The following is a 6,584-nucleotide window of genomic DNA, read 5'->3' on the forward strand; positions in this document are numbered from 1 at the left end:
TCCATCCGGACCACTTTCAGCATCCATCCGGTTTCTCTTTCCATTCTCGCCTGGAACTCCTTGAAGATTGACAGCACCTTGGTCTTCAACACGAAAACCCATAACTTCCAGCTATGGTCATCAATGAAGGTCACAAAATATTGTGAACTAGCATGTGACTTTGTATCTACATAATATACATATGTATGCGCGAGTTCTAGCGTTGTCTTCTTCCTCATCGGGGTCCTGGGACGGAAGGAGGCCCTATTCTACTTGCCGACCAAGCAATCGGTGCATTTGTCAAGATGCACATCAAGAAAATTCTTCTAGAAGTGCCTCGGGTTCCCACAATAGAAGCATGTGGGCCTTCCTCTTGACTTCGACCTTGTTTTGGACTTGTCCCGGTTCTAGGGACTTCTCTACCGGCCTCTTCCTCAGTTTGAGTCACCTTTTTTGTCCAGGGCCTTTGGGTCAATAACAGATTCTCTATCCTTTCGGCGAGCTTCCTTATTTAATAATCTCGACTTCACCTTCTCCAAGGATAGATGCTTCAGGTATTGCCCAATGTGACAACGAGCGTCTTCAAGTTGTCCAGAAGGGATCCAGAGAGGTACCTCGTCAACAATGCTAATACCTCGTCAACAAGAGGTACTTCTAGAGAGGTGGTTTGATTTATCAGTCCTTGGAAGGCATTTAGGTGCTCTGCCATGCTTGAGCGATCTCGGTACCGCAGTCTCATGATATTCCGGAAGACTGACACTCTATTAACGATGTTTTTGTTCTCAAACATAACGCCGATCTTCTTCAACGGGACATCTTCCTTTGTCTCTTCATTGAAATTGTTATATAGACTCATTTCTATAAAACACCTAATGTAAGTTGTTGCCTTCAGATGCATAACCTCCTAGGTCGATGCATCGCTCTTGTTTAGCTTTGCATCTCCGTACTACACCGGCATCATGTCCCTCAACTTCGACTTCCAAACATAATAGTTTGAGCCGATTAGCTCGAACATTCCTCTGAGGTGTTCGTCCATTGATCTAATACCAGTTTGTTGCGGAATATGTAGTCGGCCACAACCGGTCAACACGTGCAAATGAGAGACGCAAAAATCAAGACAACAATGAACAAGAAAAGTACAGAGACACAAGAACTTTTAATGTGGAAAACCCTGAATGGGAAAAACTAGGGGAGTCTACAAACTCTAAACTATATCACTATAGTAAGAGGGAACACAAAGCCTTGAGCTCCTCTTCGTCTGATAACAATTACAACAGAGATTCCTAGTACTCACTAGTTACAACATCTACTACACTAGTTACAATGTTGTCATCTCACTCAAAATGATTTTCCCTAGGAGTATTTATACTAATACACACAATGGGCTATTTACACATATGGCTTGTCTTTGGCGTATCAAAACATATCTACAAATATGTTCTCATTCGGATACATCTCCAGATCTAACCGATCTGGGGCTCGTAGATCTTCATCCGGCTTTGGCACTCTTCCTATTCGGTTCCTGTTCTTCGATCTCCAATCCGATTTGTGCTCTTCCCATTTGGAGGGACCTGTTTCCTAACACAACCTAAGCTTCTCTCTTAGATAGTTTGTTTTGAAGTACCAGTTGTAGTTGTACTTTGGTCCATGTAGATGACTTGTTGTGTTGCCACTCTTGTGTTGTGGGTTGGGCTGTTGAGAAGAGTCAGCACGTCCGAAAAAGTGACTCTTCTTAGTTCAATCGGTCTTTCGGCCGCCTTGTGCATCTCTGACCCATTGAAGACAAAGTCCGAACTTCAAATGACTTGTCGAGTCTCTAGGTTCCACAGGCAACCGCATACGTCGTCAGGTCACAGAGGCAGGTCCTCGACTCATTGAAGTTGCCTCAGGTCCATAACCTAAGAAAATGCATTTTCTTGACATGGGCTTGAGCTTTCGGTGTTCATCTTTCTATATAAGCGCATACACATCATAGCGGAAAATCCACAACTTTCCATAATCAGGTCACTTGCCAGTCCAAAGCTCTTGCGGAATTTGAAGTCCAAGAGGCCTGCTTGGTGGCATATTTATAATATGTATTGTAGTGGACAATGCCTCAATTCAAAAACCATCTGAAAGTTCGGCATGATGCAACATGGAAACAATTCGCTCCTCAATTGTTTGGTTCATGCGTTTTGGAATCCCATTTTTCTCGGGGATGTATGGAGTTGTGTACTCTTGTTTGATGCCACGTTGCTGGTAGAATCTGATGAATTCGTCCGATTTGTATTCTCTACCATTATCCGACCGTAAGCATTTCAACTTTCGGTCGGTCTGGTTTTCGACCATAGCAAGCCATTCCAAAAAGATTGTGAACATGCGATCTTTAGTTCTGGTCGGATAGACCCACACCTTCCGAATCATGTCATCAATAAATGTGACGAAGTAGTACACACCACCGAGAGACTGATGTGGCATTGGGCCATAGATGTCTGAAAGGATTTAGTCGAGTAGGCTTGACTCTTTCGGCACGATCGTCAGGTGTGAGGTCATGGCTTGTTTGCCATACTGACATTGCTCACAAAATTGGCGGTCGGAGAAGGAGAGTTTAGGGATAATAGTCAACCCTAGATAGATGCATGATGCCGGCCTTGCTCAGGTGGCCGAGTCGTCCATGCCACAAGGACGATACAAGAATATTGACCAAGAATATGTCACCCTCTCTAAGAATGATGTATAACGGGTAAAATGAATGTACCTTCGCCCCTCGTAAGCAGGAGGTTGCCTCTATGGAGTGTCTGCTGACACGGATGCTGTCTTCATCAAGATGTCCCATTGAGATAAGCGGTAGTGTCAGTTCTGGGATGCGTTAGACGTTGAATTACCTAGCGGCAAGTTGAGCTCTATTGTGCTGATGCCGACAATGGCACATGTTATGAATTGCCGACTCATACCAAGTTGGCATTCTAAGCTGAATATTGCCAAAACTATGACCAATAGGGGTTACAAGAAAGGAGGCACTAACTCAAGAAGCCAACTCGTGGTTTCTTCGGTCTTATGAAAATCTTCTTATTCGACTGAATTTTCGATTATTAGGATGTTTAGGTCATCTGATAGGATTTCGACTGAAGGGCCGACAAAATTTACCCCCTTCAATCACGACACAGTGACATCAAATACATAGTTAGTAAAGATTAAACCTGCAACCTCACATCTACAAGATGCCATGCTCAACCATTTTGATATGAGCATGCATTTGTATATAATGGTTTAGTATTGTATAGTTTATCATATAGTACATTTCAGAATTAGAATATTCTAGTCATTAGTATACTCTAGAAATATTGTATGGCATATTCTAGAGATATTTCTCGAGTATATTATAGAGATTTTCAATCCTGGAACATGTATAAATACTTGTAACCTCCTTGGTCCCTTTCAGGGATTCAACACCAGTCATTGACACATCAATCTAGTATTCTCGTTTCATTCCATCTTGTCTCCTTCTTCATCTATGTCTTCATGCTCTTGTGTTATTCCTAGCTTATTAAGTTCCACGCTTGTAGCCCCACCATCCGTGCTCCATCCGAGTTTGCACTTGGTGTGTTCGTGACAGTTTGAATCCCTTCCAACTGGAAGCATCACCCCTCTTCGTTATCGGCTTTGCGTCTAGAGTTACCATCATCAACATCCTAGTCTTCGACATCATCTTTTTCAGCACCTCTTCGCCCAACCTTCATCGTAATCAAACTACTTGTTATCATTTATAAGTAACATTTTGCATCACAATTTTGGTGAGGATTGCTTTCGATTGCTCGCCTTCCCAATTTTGGTGGGGGTTACAACCGCTCACTTTCTTGGTGGGAATTGAATCATTGCTCGCTTGCACTCCATTTTCATTTTAGTTCAAGTCTCGTGCCACTTTCCTTTGGCGAGGACCGATTTCGATCACTCACTTTCTAGTTCCGGTGGGGGTCACAACTGCTCACTTTCCTTGTGGGGATTGTGTCGGTTTCTCACTAGCGCAACCGTTTGTGCTGTGTTTTGGGTCAACCTTGGCTATTTACCCTCTCATAATGGAAGAAGTTGAGCCAACCGCTTCACATGCACTCCTTCTCCCGTTCTTGTTCCAGTTCCCAGTGAGGGCCACATGGTCGATCACTCCCGTTCGTGTTCCAGTTCTTGGTGAGCACCCCATGGTCGCTCACACCCATTTGTGTTCCAATTTCCAGTGAGGACCGCATGGTCGCTCACTCTCGTTTGTGTTCTAGTTCCCGTTGAGGACCGCTTGGTTGCTTACGCTCGTTCGTGTTCCTGGTGAGGGCCGCATGGTCGTTCATGCCCATTCGTGTTCCAGTTCCCGATGAGGGCCGCATGGTTGCTCACGCCTGTTCATGTTCTAGTTCATGTTCCCGATGAGGACCGCACATGATTGCTCACGTCTGTCGGTGTTCTAGTCTTCGGTGAGGGACGCATGGTCGCTCATGCCCGTTCATGTTACCGATGGGGACGGCACATGGTCGCTCATGTCTGTCAGTGTTCTGGTCTTTGGTGAGGGCCACACATGGTCGCTCACACTTGTTGGGGTTCTAATCTCCGGCGAGGACCACATATGGTCGCTCACATCCGTCAGTATTCCAATCTCCGATGAGGACCGCACATGGTCGCTCACGCCCGTTGGTGTTCTAGTCTCCGGTGAGGAAAACATATGATTCCTCATGCCCATAGTGCTCCAATTCCCGTCTACCCCTACACCACACTTTCGAAATAGGGGTCGTAAAGCGGAGGATAATATCATGATATAGTGACGTCAAATACGTAGTTAGTGAGAATTGAACTTGTAACCTCACATCTACAAGATGTCTTGTTCAACCATTTTGATATGAACATGCATTTATATATAATAGTTTATTCTATAGTCTAGCATATATACATTTCAGAATCAGAATATTCTAGTCATTAGTATATTCTAGAAATATTGTATAGCATATTCTAGACGAGTATATTCTAGAGATATTTCTCGAGTCTATTCTAGAGATATTCAATCTCAGAACATGTATAAATACTTGTAACCTCCTTCATCCCTTTCAAGGGATTCAACACCAGTCATTGACGCATCAATCTAGTATAATTCTCATTTCATTCCATCTTGTCTCCTTCATCTCTATCTTCATGCTCTTGTGTCATTCCTAGCTTATTAAGTTCCACGCTCGTAGCCTCATCATCCGTGCTCCATCCAAGTCCGCAGTTGGTGTGTTCGTGACACGTTCGGCCGACCGCTCTTTTGCTTGTTTCACTAAGCTTTTTCATTTTTGGCCTTGAGGGCACGACATTTGGCGTTGATGTGTCCATGTTTCTTGCAGTAATTGCATATCCAGGTGTTCCTGGACTTACCTTCACCTCTGGCATTAGTCGGATGTCGGGAATAACTTTTTCCTTGATTGTTAGGTTGGTTGGCCGAACTTTCTACCATGAACGCATCGCTTGCCGACTCATGTACAAACGTTTTACTCTAAGCGTCTTCTGACAAGATGGAGCTCGTCATCTCGGAGTACTTGATGACACTAGTCAATGTGTTGCACACAGTAGTTATGAAAGTTTCACATGACGGGGGGAGATTGCTCATTAGCAGGAGAGCCTTTAGCTCATCATCAATTGTCGAAATTTGGGAGCTAATGCTTTCGTACTCATTAAGATGTGCCTGGACTGAATTGGATTCTTTCATCCAAAGATTGTAAAGGGGCCAAACTAGAAAAATCTTCGTGGCAGCCACCTTCTTTCTAGTATGTTGTCGAATACGATTGCACCATATAGTAGATTGATTCGGATAGGTGCATCCAAATGATGCATGAACAATCCGTTCCAATTTCATCCACTCATTTGGCTTATATTGATTAGGAACATTTTCATTCTGAAATTTGGGAGTATGTGTTGTGTGCATACATACATATACACATATATGCTCCACATTCACAAGCTTGTAAACTCATATATACACATATTCAAATATATACACACAACACGTACACATACACTTAATCATATACTTAAACCTATGTATACATACGTGTATGCACGTGTACACTTACATACTTTTACACATGATTAGTAATAATAGTCATTCATATGTATGCACACATATATAAATGAAATACATAACCTACACTTACCCCTTAGTACATGGAGAAACCACTCGTAAATACACACACTCTTGCACACGAATAAATACACACTTAAGTAAGCACATGATTTGATTGTATTAAACAACTATTCATATGAACAGTTGCACTAGCAAGAGGAAAATCATTTTCATCATCTCCTTTTTTCTTGGTTTATGTCCTTGCTGCTCCTTGGTTTAGGAACTTCATACATCAAGACGTAAAAGCACTTACCTCTCTAGTATATACAATCACAAGAGCTTTACAAGTGTCTTAAGTTAGTATAAAATCAACATGCCCCTAATCACGAATTAAGGAATATGATTATCTTAATTAAATAAATAATTATGACATAAGCAACATACAAGTTGTCTCAATTAAATAAATGAATATATCAATTAATTGGTGTGGAAAGGCTACATAGAGAAAAGTGGCTCTTAGTGGATGCAAATGGGAGAGAATGAGGAT

The sequence above is a fragment of the Azolla caroliniana genome, unplaced genomic scaffold, assembly GCF_043228905.1.
Source record: "Azolla caroliniana isolate FFs.n. ecotype wild unplaced genomic scaffold, voAzoCaro1.0.p SCAF_18, whole genome shotgun sequence".
Classification (NCBI taxonomy): domain Eukaryota; kingdom Viridiplantae; phylum Streptophyta; class Polypodiopsida; order Salviniales; family Salviniaceae; genus Azolla; species Azolla caroliniana.